The 17,766-nt window shown below is 36.4% G+C and overlaps 1 pseudogene; it reads left to right on the top strand.

Moving 5' to 3' along the window:
- The window catches only part of LOC140522885 (ETS-related transcription factor Elf-3-like), a 43,807-nt pseudogene extending 26,633 nt beyond the window's left edge, over positions 1 to 17,174 (top strand).
- The last annotated feature ends 592 nt before the right edge of the window (positions 17,175 to 17,766 follow it).

Here is a 17,766-nt window from a genome sequence, read left to right as displayed (position 1 = left end):
TTTTGATTTGCATCTCTCTAATCAATAGTGATTTAGAGCATTTTTCATATAACTATAGATAACTTTAATTTCTTCCTCTGAAAACTGCCTGTTCATATCCTTTGACCATTTATTAATTGGGGAATGACTTGTATTCTTGTACATTTGACTCAGTTCTCTATATAATTTGGAAATGAAGACTTTATCACAGACACTAGTTGCAAAAATTCTTTCCCAGTTTTCTGTTTCCCTCCTAATCTTGGTTGCATTGGGTTTGTTTGTACAAAAACTTTTCAATTTAATGTAATCAAAATTATCCATTTTGCACTTCATAATGTTCTCTATCTCTTGTTTGATCAAAAAATTTCTCCATTCTCCATAAATCTGACAGATACACTATTCCTTGCTCCCCTAAGTTATTTATAGTATCAATCTTTATACCTAGATCATGTATCTATTTGAATTTTATTCTTTTAATTTTTGATATTGGTAATTTGATTTTCTTCTTTCTTTTTTTAATCAAATTGACCAAAGGTTTATCAATTTTATTGGTTTTTTTCATAAAACAACTCAGTTTTACTTAGTTCAATACTTTCTTAATTTCAATTTTATTAATCTTTCTTTTGATTTTCAGTATTTCTAATTTGGTATTTACTTGGGAATTTTCAATTTCTTTTTTTCTAGCTTTTTTAGCTGTATGCCCAGTTTGTTGATCTCCTCTTTCTCTATTTTATTCATGTAGGTGTTCAATGATATAAAACTTCCCCTGAGAACTACTTTTGCAGTATCCCATAAGTTTTGGTAGGTCGCCTCATTGTCGTTCTCTTGAATGAAGTTATTGATTGTTTCTATGATTTGTTGTTTAACCCACTCATTCTTTAGGATTAGATTATTTAGTTTCTCATCAATTTTTGGTCTATCCTTCCATGGCTTTTTGTTGCACATAATTTTTATTGCATTATGATCTGAGATGGGTGCATTAACTATCTCTGCCTTTCTACACTGGATTGTGAGATTTTTATGCCCTAGTACATGGTCAGTTTTTGTGTATGTGCCATGTACCACTGAGAAAAAAGGTATATTCCTTTCTATCCCCATTCAGTTTTCTCCAGAGATCTATTATATTTACTTTATCCAGAGTTTTATTCACCTCCTTAACTTCTCTCTGGTTTATTTTGAGGTTAGATTTATCAAGTTCAGAGAGGGGGGAGGTTGAGGTTCCTCCTTGTATAGTTTTGCTCTCTATTTCTTCCTGTGACTCCCTTAACATCTACTCTAAGAATTTGAATGCTATACCACTTGGTGCATGTGTTTCATAATGATAGTGCTTAGTTGTCTATGGTGCCTTTTAGCAGGATATAATTTCCTTCTTTATCTCTTTTGATTAGATCTATTTTTGCTTTTCCTTTGTTTGAGATTAGGATTGCTACCCTTGCTTTTTTTTACATCAGCTGAAGCATAATATATTTTGTTCCAACCTTTTACCTTTATCCTGTGTGTATCTCCCTGTTTCAAATGTGTTTCTTGTAAACAATGTATTATTGGATCATCGTTTTTAATCCATTCTGCTATCTACCTCTGTTTTATGGGACAGTTCATCCCATTCATATTCCTAATTATCGTTACTATCTGTGTCTTTCTCTCCATCCTCTTTCCCCCATTTATACTTTTAGCTCTCCCTTTTCCCTTCCCCTCCACAATAATTTTAATTTTTGACCATCACCTCCCTCAGTCTTCCCTTCCTTCTTTCAACTCTTTCCCTTTTACTCCCCTTTTTCCCATTCTCCTCCCTTTAGCCTCCCCTCCCTTTTCTTTCCCCTTTCCCCTCCTACTGCCTATTGAGCTAGCTGTATTTCTATACATAACTGAGTTTGTTGTTCTCTTCTTGAACCAAATCAGATGAGAGTAAATCTCCAACAATGCTCATCTCTATCCCCTCTTTCCTTCTACTGTAATATGTTTTTGTGCCTCTTCCTGTGATGTAATTTACCTGTTTATGCCTCCTCCTTTTCACATCTCCCATTACAATCCCTTTGCTCCCTTAAATCACATTTTTACTATCACATCATTTAATTTATAACTACTCCCTCTATATATATCCCTTTAAAATATCATAATAAATATACAGTTCTCAAGATCGTCTTCCCTTATAGGTAGGTAAACAATTTTTATCACATTAAATAACAAGCTTTTTTCATTGTTTACCTTTTCATGCCTCTCTTGAGACTTGTATTTGAAGATCAAATTTTCTATTGAGCTCTGGTCTTTCCATTGGGAAGGTCTAGAAATCTCTTGTTTCATTGAATGTCCATCTCCTTGACTGAAACATTATGCTAGGTAAGAAATGAGGTAAAGACTGATCTCTTCTACCTAGTCCAAAAAAGTCAATCTGGGAGAGGAAGATGCTCAGGATTTCTGGTCAAAACAGAAACAATTGCTATTTATGCTTACTCTGAAAGTCCAAACACTGATCAAATGAAGCTTGGACTGGAACCTATTATCCACCAATCAATGAGATCCAGAGTGATCTAGGTTTAAGGCATAGTTCTTAAAACAGAAATCTAGCATGTAAACCCCAAGATAATTTGTGAGGTTTCAGTGATCAAAATTTATATTCCTTTGGGCAGAGCACCAGCTAGGTAATGTGGTAGATAGAGCACCAGCCCTGGAATCAGGAGGATCTGAGTTCAAATCTGACCTTACACACTTACTAGTTATGTCGCCCTGGACTGGTCACTTAATCCCAATTGCCTCCATAAAAAAAGTTCATTTGAAGCTGTAGTAAAAAGGAAAGTGGTAAGGAAAATATCTGAGTGATGTGAAGTGAGAAGAAAAGAAGAAGAGAGAGCTCTTGGAGTATGGTCTCATTTTTTTAAGTGAAATGAGTAGCCAGATCCTCAGCAGAAAAGGTGTGAAGAGGAAATGCCATAGGAGGCTCGACTGCAGGCACATAAGGTAGAAATTTGCATGGTAGGGAGTTACTGAAGATCGTTATCCACATTTAATAGCTATCTGACTACACCTCAATATCAAACATTATCTTTAAGCAATGCTAAAATCATAGACTGTTCAAGTTGGAAGTTATCTCAAAGATGATAGTAATGCAAACCCCTCATTTTGCTCATGAAGAAACTTAGATCTAGAGAACTGTAGTAACTTGCATAAGATCGTGTGGTTAGTACATGTTACAACAGGGTCAAAAACTCATTCCTCATGGCTTCCAGGGCAGTGTCTTTTTCACTATTCACTAAGTGACAGTGTAGATGGACTGTTGGACCAGGAGTCAGGAAGATCTGAGTTCAAACCCACTTCCAGATACTTACTAGCTGTATGACCTTTGGTAAGTCATTAAAGTTCCATCTGCCTCAGTCCTCTAATGTGTAACATACTGAGGATAATATTACCTACCTGCCAGGGTCATTGTAAAAATCAATTGAGAGAATATTTATAAAGTGCATTATAACCCTTAAAGTACTATACATGTGCTAGCTATTAGTAATAATGATATAGATGATGATGATTCTATGTAGCTGGCTAAAAAGGTAAGTAAAAATTAAGAAAAATAAAAACATTAAGTGCTATTTGGATTTTTCAACTAGAAACATGTCTTTCAGCAGTTAGGAAAATCCAACATTTTAATCTAATTATGTCAATTAGAATTGCAGAAGCACTGAAGGGCAGTGGTAGAGTTCGGAATTAAGAGTCAGGAGAGGTTGGATTCAAGTCCCCCCTCTGATGCTTATTAACTGTGTCACCATTAGTGAGTCAGCTTGTCTAAGCCTCAGTTTCATCATATGTAAAATGCAGATGATAATATAATACCTATAGTATCTATCTTGTGTTACTTAGAATGAGATAACGTATATAAAGTACTTCGCAAAACTAACATTGCTAAATTTTTTTGTTAGGATACAGCATTGCCAGACCCTGCTCTCACTTGTCCTGAGTTCTGGGGGCTCCTGGGGTACTGCAATACCTCTTAGCTCTGCTGCTAAACACCCTAGGACACTACCTTGAGTCATCTTGAGAACCAGGGAAGGTAACTCTAAAAGAAGGCAAACCTTCTTCTAATCTAATCATCAGACTTTATCATTGTGACTCATCCTATCTGCTGATACTCTACCCAGGCTCATTCCCTAGCAACAAGCAAATTCCTACACTTTCCCACTTTCTATTACAATGATACAGAAGCCCCCAACCACCCAAAGACCTTCCCGACTGCCCTCACAGGGCTCAGTTGTTTCATCAAACCCTGCTGTCCATTCCATTCTTAACTACCTCAACCCTACTCTTTCACCCAGGGTCCATTTCACATCTGATCACCCTTCCCTGTTTGCCCTCTGGAATCCATGCTTTATGACTTTATGACATTTTTTTCCTCTTTAGACCTCTTTTTTTTTCTTATTCTTTCCATTTTCTGTCACTCAGTAAAACCTGGTTTCCCTAAGGTGATGCTGAATCCTTGGTTATACTTTTCAGGCATGGTTTCACCTCCTCTCATACCATCCTGACTCAGTGGTCCTGTTAGGAAAGTCAGACTGTTCTCTACTTTCCCCTGCCACTTCCACACTCTCCCTTTACAGCTGTCACTCAGCATCTTCTCCTCTTTTGAGAATGACAGGCTGCAAATATCTTCAAGGTTTTTTTTTTTTTAATTTCCTCAACATAAGCATTGCGATATGCGACGACCAACTGCAGCATGAAATGATGTTGCTCGTCGACTTTGAATTTATGATAAAACTAACTCTTTGAACTCCTTCATTTGCCTTCTCAGGGAGAACCTAAGAACCACCCTTCCATTTAATAGCAAATTCCATTTGTATTCTGCTGTCATCCACAGTGAGAATGTCAGGATGGATATGATTCACTTCCTCCACAAGTATGTTTATTCACTGGTCACTGGGTCAAGGATCTCACATTTAGACTATATACAGTTATTAATGTTAATACTCGGTCTTGCTGCATATTTTAACCTCTTCTGCCCTCCTCCCCATTTCCATCCCTCTTCCACTATCACTGAAGAAGTGGAAGAGGGTTATATAGGATTGAGGGTCATTATTTTTTCCTCTTTATTTTAAGGCAAGGCTGAGTTTATCACCATTAGTTTATCACTGAGGGACCAAACCACTAGTGTTAATGAGCTTCTCTGTACTTATCTAGGCTGGTCTTAGGAAAACAGCCACCAACTGTCTGTTTTCAGTAATATCCTTGAAGCCTTTGCAATGTAGCAGAGCCTTTCAGAGTTTTAACTCTACTTGCATAGCTTTTGAGAATCTAGGGTCATTTTCCGGAAAAGATGAGGCATTTGATTAGGACTCTGGGGGAGGAATAATTTTGTTAAGTAGAAAAGGGTAGTGAAAATTTTAGGCCAGTCAAATATTTATACCCCATTAGTAGGCTTTATGTAACATAATACTTTTTTATTCTCTTTAATTTGAATAATTTTTAATTAAATGCTGACATTAATTGCAATTCTTTTTTTCTGAAAACTATAGATAAAGTCAGAAAATTACTTTGCTTTAAAAAATCTTCTAAAAGTAACTTAATCAGAAATAGTTCCAACAAGGATAGAAATCAATACTCTAGAGTAAAAATGAAGAAAAAAATCTTTGCTTACATGTCAAAGTTGGCAAAAACGGTAGAGAGTGTTTGTGGTTTCATTAGTATCGGCATCTTTAAGATGATGGAACTCCTTCTGCTCATGAAAACTGGCACTTAATCTTCTTAGAGAGTTGTTTAGGTCAGTGAGAGGTTAAGTGATTTGCACCAGGTCACATAGTCTACCAGCTTGCACTTCTTGGACAGTACTCCTTCATGCCTCTAGGAAATTCATCATGCTTTGACACTGTATCACCTTTGGTATTACACTTTAAGTACCCTTAGTACCCTTTGTTCTTCTGGTAGGAGGGATGAAGGGCAAAGCAAAGAACTCAGAAAGCCTCTAAGTAAAGATAGATTCCAATGGAACAGCCTTCTCATTATTTCTTACCAACTTGCACTCCTTGAACTCCACCATGTCCTGAAGTAGGTACCTTTTCCCCTGACCTCCAGTTTCTTTCAGCTTTTTTTTTTTTTAAAGTGTGTTATCTTCCTCCATTAGTCTGTAACCTCCTTGGAGGAAGGAACTATTTTTTTTTCATATTTGGACCCCCAGCATTTAGGACATTGTCTGACACATAGTAGGTTCTTAACAAATATTTATTTACTGACAATGTCAAAGGCAGTACTTTAGCCTAGCTCTGCCTGGTTCTAAAACCAGTTGTTTATAAATTATTATATGCTGCTTCTCTAAAAGAGATAAGTTCTCTTTAAGCTCATCTTTAAATGGATTAACTTGCCCTTTTAAATCAAAAACATAGTATATGTCAAGGCTTGTAAAACAGATATATTTATGGAGTCCCTTGTTATTGACTTAAGTACAGTGGAAACTGACAGTAACAAACCCTTTTACAATGCAGTTTCATTTTTTGCCGATATTTTATTTGGGGATTATAATCTTGAAATTACTTCAGACTTTGATTCTGCTTGACTATTAATGATATTGTATTGCACTTGAGTTCAGAACAACAAGTTCTTTACCTTGAATTTAATTTGCTTTCATTAGCCTGAAATTATTTTTATTGTTGTCTAGTCTTTTAAAGTGTGTTACTTCATTTGCCTCTCTAAACTTATACCTCCTCTTATGATCTCAGCACATTGATCACTATATATAAATCTGCCTCTAGGTCAGAGTTTCCCAAACTTATTTGGCCTCCTACCCCCTTTAAAAAATTACTCAGCAGCCCCCTGATAATCTACTTTCTTTAACCTTTTAATGTTTTTTTTTGAAATTTGCATCATTTCAAAAATATTTTTTTTGAAAAAAAGCAATCTTAAAATTAATAATATATTGTAAAGTTGTTTTTTCCTGCATTGAATTTTTGATGATGTAATATTATATTATGTAATCAAATAGTATCATATTGTAAACAAGTCATTGCATGCACACGTTCCTGCCGATGTGTCCTGGACTTCCCAACAATGCAAAGCAATCTGACTTGCCAACACTTACTTGTTAAGACCTGTAGGCAGACTTGACCACTGAAAGGTTATTACTTGCATTTTGTGTTTAGAAAATAATGTAATCACTATGACTTTAACTCTGTTATACAATAGATGAAATATGTATGAATGGTTTTTCAAAATTTTCTTCTCTTTTTTCCTTATGCTTCCCCTTTGCACTTATTTTTATTCAATGTCCCCCCCCCCCCATTGCATCCAAAGCTATGATTATTCCCCATTATTCCAGTGCCCCCAAGGTAGTGGTATTGCCCACTTTGGGAACCTTTGCAGGGTGGACATTTTTTACACATGAAATGGAAAATTGAAGAGATTGATGCATATGTGTAAAAAAATCCCAAGGAGTTTGCATCAACACTATCATTAAATCTGATGAAGCAGTACAAGCTTTGTTTAATTCATGCCAAGCAGCATTCCAAGCCATGTACCTATCTGATGATGTCCTCCTGAATAAAGGGAAGCAATCTAGATTTGCTTTAAAACCTTTGTAATTTCTGTTTCTAAGTATTTAATTATTTCTTCTTCACTGGTAATTGAAAAATAGTATTAAGCCAACTATTAATTTTCACTTGGTTAACTTCTCTACTCCAATAGAAATTTGTTGTTTTCTCTAACTGGAACACAAAATCCTCTTTGCTTTGGTGTAATTCAAGCTACTTTCCCTCTTTTTCATTCCTTTCTGAAAGCTATTTTAGTCTTACTATTTTTCCAGAATTTTAACAAAAATAACTCTGAGATGCTTATATTTTTGGAAACTGATTATCCCAGAAATAGCCTAAAGGGAACATAAAGGTGCTCTGAGTTATATTCCCTAGATTAACACAGAATCCAGTAACTGGTAGGAAACAATTCTTCATCCTGTCCTTTTTCTATATATACTTGTGAAGTCCAGAAGCAGCCTAGTTTAATCTCCAGCTGTGTTCAGTCATTTGATATTAAAGATGTGGGGTAGAGGCTGAATCTGTGATTCCATTGGTGTAAGGAGCACCCTGTGGGGAATTCCTTCTTTCAATGTTGGCTAGCAACTTCTTAGCAATTTAAAGTCTTAGAGATTTGTTAAGGGTAATAATGGATTTAGTGACTTATCTAAGGTCACAGAGACAGTATGTATCAGAGGTGGGAAATGAATCCAGATTTTTAATTCTTATCTTTATCTACTATGCTATGCTGTTCCTCCCTTCCCCCCTTCAAACAGAGTTATAATAGGTGGACAGAAGTTGACTTTGGTATATACAGTCAGAAGATTCCTGATATTATTCAATATTAATTCAGAAAGAGAAAATTTCAAATTAGAAAATGTTTGAACTAAATAATTAACTAAAATTTTGTGAGTTTTGATTTTTAAGAAAAAATGCTCTTAAAATAGGGACTTTTAAAGCAAAATATTTCAAGACAATGTGTCAAAAAATAAGTAGAGTGCTAAGGAGTGCCTACAGGTTTTGGAAGCAAACCTGAGGAAAGAATAAGTAAGTTAATACTAATTTTTTTAGATGAACATTTTGTTTCTGTCTACCTTTAACCTCCTGTCCCTGGGCTTAAGAAGGAGGAAGGGATTGGGCATAGAAAAAGAAAATGTTGAAGAACTGTTGTGCATTTGATGGATTTTATTCTTGCTTTGGAGCAATGCACACTTTGTTTCTTTAGTAGTTTTGTTTGCTTTGCCTATGGCCAGTTCAAAATTTGCAAGTTTATCTATTTCATATAGCTATTAATAGTTGGCAGTTATTTGCTAGCCAGAAGACATTTCCTTAATCAACTAATAAAAACAGGAGTCAACTAACAGGATTTAAAACATGCCTTCTACTAAATATTTGCGAAGCTGTATCAAAGTAAATATTTTGAAAGAATGTTCCTTGATTAAATCTAGTTCTTTTATTGAGGAACTTTATCTTTCCTATCACCATATCACAAACTTACTTCAGTGATTTTTGGGGATACTATTTTACAGAAGTGGTTTCAAATGGAAACATTTAAAAACACTGATATTTTGTCCATTTTTCTCATATATGGGTTGCAATGTGGGCAGTTTGGTGGTGCAGTAGATAGAATACAAATTTTGAGTCACTAAGACTTGGGTTTGAATTCTGCTTTCACATTTTTGCTATCTGTGTGACCCTGTATGCCTCAGTTTCCTCACCTGTAAAATGCAGGAGTTAGAATCAATGACCTCTAAGATCCCTTCTGTCTCTAAATCTATGATCCTCTCATCTCAAGGTTATTTTGAAATATAATTACCTCTATAACATTCTTGAGACAAACAGTAGTAGATGTGAAAAAATAGTTATGTGTTGTAAGAATTTCTCATTATTTTATATTTATGAGTGCAAATTAATTGACTGAAAAAAGCCAACACTCTTCACATTGCTTTAATGTAATTTTTTTAACCTGTCATGGAAATATTCATCTGAATGTCCTTGCCATTATTTCCATTCAGTGGTCTGTTGGTGCTGGATCAATGTGGAATAGAAGTTATGAGGAGTATTCTTGGGTTGAACTAGGGTCCATCGAGTATACTCTCCTACATTGGTCTCTGATCCTTCTATTTATGAAAGTAAAAACAATAATTCAATTCCAAGGAACCTGAGAACAGCAAATTATAAAATATGATTTAAGGAAAATCATAATTCTTAGTAAGGGCAACATGAAAAACATAAGTCCTGGGAAAAGTAAAAAAAAAAAGTAACTCAAAAGACAGATTGACAAGGTCACAATTATATTGGAAATATAGATAAGCAAAGTTTTCTTTCTCCAAATCTGTATATGTCCCTGGGAAATAAAACTCTTATATATTTTATTCCCCCTTAGTAATCAATCCATAAGCATTTATTAAGCACTAGCTGTATACTAGGCTTTATACCAGGTTTTGGGGATACTAAAAAAAAATTGAAACTTCCACCCTCAAGGAGCTTAACTTTTATCTCAGAAGACAACATATACATAGGTAAATATATGCCAGTTATATACAGAATAAATAAAAGGTAGTTAGGGACATAGATCACCAGGAAGGATCAGGAAATGCTACATGTAGAAGGTAGGGTTTGAATTCCATCTTGAAAGAAGTGAGGGATTTCTCAAGGAAGAGATGAGGAGAATTCCAGGCATGTAGGATGACCAGTGCAAAGGCCAAGACAGAAGAGATGACATATAATGTGATGGTATGTAGTGTGTGAGGAACAGAATTATGGTGAATTCATCTAAATTGTAGAGTGTGAGATCTGAAGATCACCTAGCAGGATAAAGTACAAAATACTGAGGTCCTTGCTCTGACTAAACTGCCAAGCATTCAAACTATGCTTCAGAGAGCGCAACTCTGATGGGATGGTCACATTGTTTGAATGCAAAATGTATGCCTGCCCAAAAGACTATTTTATGCAGAACTCACATGGGGCAGGCAACCACATGGTGGTCAGAAGAAGCAATACAAGGACACTCTCAAGGTCTCTCTTAAGAACTTTGGATTTGATTGTGGGACATGGGAGGCACTGGCACAGGACAGCTCAGCATGGCGTGCCCACATCAGAAAGGGTGCTATGCTCTATGAGCAAAGCAGAATTGAAACAACACAAAGGAAACTTAGGATGCACAAATTTGGAGTAACCACCCCAAATGTTTACATGAACTTATCTGTATCCAATCTGTGGTAGAGAATTCTGAGCTCGTATTGGTCTGATCAGCCACCGTCGGACACATTGAAACTTCACTTTATCATGGTGATGTCATTTTGGTCCTCCTCAAGAACAAATGACAACAACCAGAGTGTGGGAAGAGGATGGATATAAAACAAAGATATAGGTTGGGACCAATTATGAAGATAGAGGAGTTTATTTTTTATCCTCCAAGCAAAAGGGTCCCTCTAGAGTTTACTGAGTAATAGAGTGGCATGCTCACATCTACAGTCAGCAAATAGATTAAATAGAGGGGAGGCACTTGAGTCAGAGAGACCAATTAGGACTATTGAAATAGTCCAGGTGGCACGTGACAAGGATCTGAACTAAGACAGTGACTTTGTGAGTAGAGGGAAGGAGTTACAAGCAAGAGATGCTGTGGAAGTAGAAACCTTAAAATATGACAACTAATTGTTTATGTGGGGTAAAGGACACTGAAAAAATCAAAGACAATGTCAAGAAGATGAACCTGGGAGATTAAAAAATAATAGTTCCTTCAAAAGAAATAGCAGACATCTTATTTTAGAGAGGCATCCTGTTGGAATGGGGAGAGCATATTGAACTTAGTCAGTGATTACTTAAATTCAAATCCTGTCTGAGAAACTGAAAAGGTCAATCCTCTTTGCTCTCAGCCTTGGCAATTTCATTCACATCTATGGTTTACACTACTAGCTTTTACCAGATGAATCCTAAATTATCACTTTGGGGCCTTTCTGCTAATCTCAAGACCTGCTTATAGGACTTATTTCTCTACATCGCCCACTTACCTTCACACTCCCCCCCAAATCTTTCCATTTTATTCCTTTATTAAAAATTTCCTGTGTCTTCCTTCCACTTTTTGAGTAAAATTACATTTTCTCTGCATGACATTCAAAGTCCCCCACAATCTGATACCATACTGTCTTCCAATACTTTTTTTTTTACATTGATTTTCTTTATAAATTCTATGGTCCAATCAAATTCATTCGAATTGGAATATCTATGTTTCCCATATATGTAATGTGATTTCATGCTTCCATTCTTTTCTTCCCATGGAATCCTATGATTGTAATAACTTTTCTTCCCATTTTTCAAATCCAACTCATTATTTAAAGCTCAAATGATATTCTGCCATACCCTGCCTACCTCCCCCCCAGACTTTTCTGATTCATTCTTTCCACATTTTTTTAACCTTAGATTTCATATCATACTGTCTTTGAAACTCTCTCATGAACTTATCTTGTAATATAATGTATGGCTACCAGTATTAGTACTGTTACATTATACTTCTAATAGAAAAGAAATTTCTTGAGAAAAGGAACTCATCTAAATTGTCTATCTCTCTCAGTGTCTAAGTACTCTGCATGCAATAGGAAATTCATAAATGTTTCTATTGTGCTTCATTATATTATGATGCCTTCTATTTTCAATAGAACTAACCTAAGATGAAGAGACACCTGCTCCTATTGGATAATTTTGTGTCCACAAGATTTACTAAGATCAAGATACCTAGAAGTCCAAAATTGCATTCATAGCATAAGTGCATGAAAGAACAGGCTTGGTTGATGACTAGAAGAGGATTTGGTTCAGAGAGGGGGTCCTTTATCAGAGAAACCTTGAGTTTCTTCCAACTTGCCAACTTTCTGGGAAGTTGGCCATGCAGTTGACCCAATAGTGTATTATAACTCACAGTGAAACTTCCTTTTTGGCAAGATGCAACCTGCTAAGTGGATGTAAACCTGAACCATTCCTACTGAAACTACAGGGATTTTTCTACATTAAAAAAACTGAATGATGTTTAGGGTGAGAATTGGATTCAGTATCTGATAGATCTATAATGTACCTGCCCATACATTGAGATGGGTTTTTACATAAGCACACTATTTAGATTTCCACTTAAGAAAGTGACATGAAAGGTCATAGAGAAGTCAAATTCTCTCACAGATACTCCAACAAACATCTTAAAAGGACTCCAGAAAGACCAATGATAATTCTTTCAATGACAATTTCTTATTTCATAAAAGTACAAAAAAATGAAAATGATTTTTTGTACTTTGTTGCCTTTGTGACTTACCTGTTATCATCCATTATTTCATTAAATAGGCTGAAGAAAATTGATTGATCAGTGTTGTCCTGATCAATTCTTGGCTGATCCCTTCCCCCTTCCTCTTATTATAAAATGCTTGAGGAATCTACCAACAACCTACAGGCAAATGAATATTTTAAAAAATAGCCAGGTGTTAGAACTTTATTTCTCTTCATATATGTGTGTATATGAATGAGTCTGTTGTCACCTATGAGAAACTTATTAAAACTTAGATTCAAATCTTGGTTTTGTTGTTTACTATCTGTGTCCTCTTTGACAGGTCACTTTAACTTTCTGGACCTCAGTTTCCCCCTGTATTAGATGTTCTTTAAGTCAATTCCTGCTAAAACAAAGCAAAAAGAATTTGTAATACTATCCAGTAGAGACCCCAAAGTGCCGATCAAGTGGACCATCCTACCTATAGCAAGGATAACACCCTCTTCTAAAAAAAATAGTATTGTCGTGGGAAGGAACCCCCATGCCTCTTGTTGTTAATATACAAGACTATTAACAATGAGATCTCTGGAAAATGGGAGTAATTCAGCAGAATTCTTGGATTGAGGCAGTAGACCATGTAGAAATATTTCAGAGGGAACTCAGTGAAGACATGACTCTCATCAGTTATATTGTGGAATGATCAGATAAACACCTTTTGAACTTTAGGTTACCACAATTGATTTTTATAGAAGTGGTAGTATTTGTTGATTGTCTTTTCCTTTGATAGATTGTAAATTGTAAATCTTGCCAGTGAGTAGTTAGTATTAGATCAGATTAGTGGTCAATGGTAAGATTTTTCTAGCTTTTGGAGTGATGGCTTATGCTAAAGTAAATAGCCCTCAGAACACAGCCGAGGGTCTTTTGCCATGAGTTAGTATGTGTATAAATATAACAAATAACAGGTGGAAATTGTGTTAAAAAATCCTCAGTCATCAATCCAGAAATGTTTCTTTTTTCTCACATAAATGGAAAGAACCTAGCAGGTAACCATGACCATATTCTCTTCTTGGAAAGTCATTCATTATTTTTGTGACTTTGCATACATGGTTGATATGCTACATTAGAATACCTATCATTGGTATCATACTCAAAATAATAGTCTCATCTATGTTCCTTTATACAACATCATACAGACAAATCAGCATGTAGTTCTCTATAACTCTGGCTTACATCTAAAGAGTCATAGCAATGTTCTCACAGCAACTGAAATTCACAGATGGATGCATGATTGCTGTAATGTTGGGCCATGCTCCTCTCTGGTGAATTGGAAAGTCGCCTTACTCATTTGGAAAGCAGAGAGCCATTCACTGCTATTCCGTGTCTGCACCATTAGCTCAGATCACGTTGGCATCTCAGTTTTGGTGCACTGTGTGCAATCTTTTGTGTTTTCAATATAAGTTCATGTCATCACTTCATTCAACAAAGCATAACAATAGAACAAATACATCACATTCTTTCAACCCCTTACATTCAAGCCAACTTTGTTTATGCTTATAATTAGCCATTTATTCTCTACAAGTAAAATTTTAGGTGGCATAAAAATGGAAATATTTGATCAAACCCCTTATAATTAGAGAGCTCTTTATATTCTTACTGATATATAGTGCACTATTTAGGAGAAGATGCTAATGGGAGTAATATTAGAATACATACTCCTCTTTAGATTGTCACATGCTCCTGAATGCCTTTCATTGTAGCAATCTGGTTATACTTGCAAAATTATCCCCTCCTAACAAAGATTACCATACGTACAAATAAAATTTGGTGCAGTAGCAATTCTCTTATAGAATTCATATTATTCTGAGATGATGGCTTAGTAAAGATGTGGCTTTAGAACAAATGAGGCAGGTAGTTTTTACTTGCCTTTTTTTTCTTTTTAGAATTTTCAAGTATAGAAAAGAGACTAAGATTTCTTTTGAAGTATGTCAAATAGCTCCCTCCTCCTCCTCCTTCTTCTTGTACTTCTTATTCTCCTTCTCCTTTTTCTTCTTCTCCTCCTCCTCCATCATCATCATCTTCTCTCCTTTTCTCTTTCCTTCCTTCCTTCCTTCCTTCCTTCCTTCCTTCCTTCCTTCCTTCCTTCCTTCCTTCCTTCCTTCCTTCTTTCCTCCCTTCCTTCCTTCCTTCCTTCCTTCCTTCCTTCCTTCCTTCCTTCTTTCCTCCCTTCCTTCCTTCCTTCCTTCCTTCCTTCCTTCCTTCCTTCCTTCCTTCCTTCCTTCCTTCCTTCCTTCCTTCCTTCCTCCTTTCCTTCTTTCCTTCCCTCCCATGCTTTCACTGGTGTCTAGAATTCCTATTGTGGAAACTTCCTCTTTTTTTCTACCAATGTAGATCATCAGCTCCTCCACAGGTTACAATTTTGCAGTCAATGGTGCATGTCGTGGGGAATGCTGAGGTTAAGGGACCCGCCAATGGTCATACTATTACTGTGTATCAGAGGGAATTTTCATTCATGTCTGCTTGAACCCATTGACTTTAACAAACTTTCCAATAATATTTAAAGGGATATCTGAAAATGGCAAACCCAACTAAAATATTCTTACTTCAAACTCAGATTGTTTAAATTTTGTACATTACTATGATCCTCTATAAAAAGAGATTTGCCACTGAACTCTCCATTGAGTGTAAAATATATTCTTTGCGGAAGAAACAGTAAGAGTTACAAAGTTAACCCTGGAGAGCCCTCCTAACAAAGGACTGAGTACTTCAAGTAGTTAGTGATTTCTTCCACATTATGTAAAACATACTGAAAGCAATAATGAAAGACATATAACCTTCTTAAAAAGATTCTGGCCTTTTCATTTTCCCTTCAGCAATGATCAGAGTTTATATAGAGAGAGAGTATGCAGGAGATAGATGCCTAACTCTTATGCCATGGGACCATTTATTTTATTCTTATAAGTTCTTTTTCCTGTTTTCTGTTAACACTCTTTTTCTCTCATGGAAAAGAGCACCAGAAAAAGCTTTGTATGTGAAGGAAATATTGCTAAAAAAATCACAAAAATGAGCATGACTGGATACTTACAAAGGGATTTGTAGTAGGTTAGAGCAAAGAGCTTAGCATGATCATCTTGTTCCTATGTTTGGCTGTCTAAAACTGATAGAATAGTAGAAAGGAAAATTTAAAGACTGTCTCCAGTATTTGAAAGACTCTTTTCAGATTTAAAATATGTTGTTCCTTGATTTATTTTCTTTAAGTGTTTTTGTTCTTTAAAGATGGCTCATGTTTGTGTGGCGAGACACAATTCATATCTGGATTTACTTTGCAAGAGCCAGGCCCATTTTATCTCCCCTTCAAGGTTTAGGATACAGTGAGAGAATGGGGATATTCCTTCTCTAATGCTATCAGCTGCAGTCCCCACTGGTTGATTCTTGCTACTGGTTGTATCCCTCTCTCCTCCCACTATCCGTCTCAGCCATTCTGAGTGCTAGCACTTCAGTTTCATTTAGCCACTTAACACCAATTAGCTTTTTACTAAGGAATATTTACTTTGATCAAAGAGCAATAATAATAGTACAAACATTTCCCCTAGTGCCTCAGGGGCGCACTTTCCGTTATACCACTCAGGTCTCTAGAGAATGGGTCCAGCCCTAATACAGTTTTAAATACCATTAGTCAACTGATTGCCTGTATAACCCAGTGCTACTAGCTACCCTGCATCTTCTGTGCCCTGATTTTTACTCAGGGAGGGAATCTCATGGCTGCATCCTGTGAGATTAGAAATATTTTCAGCAATTGTATCGGCATGGACTCACCTCTCAGGATATCATGAGAGACTTGATCACCTTTGATTATGACAGCCTCTTCAATCAGGATTTCTTGGATGACTCAAAGTTGACCAGTCCCTATTACCTAGAAAACTATGGGGCAGGGGCTCCTTCTCCCAGGCAGCTCAGTTGTGTCCGTTTTCAGGGACTGAAACCTCTCAAAGGCCACACTTAGATTCTGGTGGGAGTAACATGAATTTAGATCTCATAGACAATAAGTTCTCTTTTTCCAGTGATAATGTCTCTAATTATAAGAAAGAAGACCTGAAATATGGAAAGACGAAAGGAGGACAGCCCCAAAAGCTGAGCAAGGTGGTCTGAGAGTATCTAGAGGGCAAGAAGAAGAAATGTACTTCAAGAAGTAGTCACCTGTGGGATTTTATACAGGAAATCCTCATCCATTCAGAGCTTGACAAGGGCCTCATGGAATGGGAGAAGTAGCACAAGGGTATCTTCAAATTTCTTTGCTGTGATGCTATGGCTTAGCTGTAGGGTAGGAAGAAGAAAACTCTGAGAAACTCTGCAAAGTCATGAGGTACTACTTCAAATGAAAGATCTTAGAGCAGTTCAATGGCCAGAGACTAGTGCATACATTTGCCAAGAACTCAAGCAGTTGGAAGGAGGAGGAGGTCATTTTAAGCTGAAACTGAACAAGAGATCGATCTAGGAATTTGGGTGAGAAATGATGTTGCCCCTGCACCAGAGACTTATTCGGACATTCCTGGACCCCAGCCTTCCAATTCCCTTCAGGGCTCATTGGTGGTGATGGGAGCCAATGGGTATGCCCCTGGTGGAGTGAAACTAAACTTCGGCCTGCCATAGCTTTGTTGTTAACAGTTGTCATGGGATATGCAGACACTGCCCCTCTTTTCTCTCTTTCCTCTTGGAATTACAAACCCTCTGAATGAACTGAAGCCATGATGCTGCTGACTAAAAATAAGAGGTCTCTTTGAGCTGGGTTCCTAGATGTCAAATGGGAGACAGAACTTCTTTTCTAAGAGCTCTGTATTGGCACTATTTCGGGGTAATAACCTCTGAAGAAGGTCATCAAGATATCTACCAGCACCTTGCCTCCAAGCCTACTTTTTTCCTATACTTGGACTCTGGGTCATGGGTCGCAGCACTAATTTATATGTTATAAACATGCAATGTGTACACAGAAATAATTTGTTTCAATGATACTGTTCCATGTGTGAGGATGAAGACCAAAGACAATTATTCTGAGACCCATGACTA

Source organism: Notamacropus eugenii, chromosome 2, assembly GCF_028372415.1.
Source record: "Notamacropus eugenii isolate mMacEug1 chromosome 2, mMacEug1.pri_v2, whole genome shotgun sequence".
Lineage (NCBI taxonomy): Eukaryota > Metazoa > Chordata > Mammalia > Diprotodontia > Macropodidae > Notamacropus > Notamacropus eugenii.
This window is presented reverse-complemented; position numbering and strand designations above follow the sequence as displayed.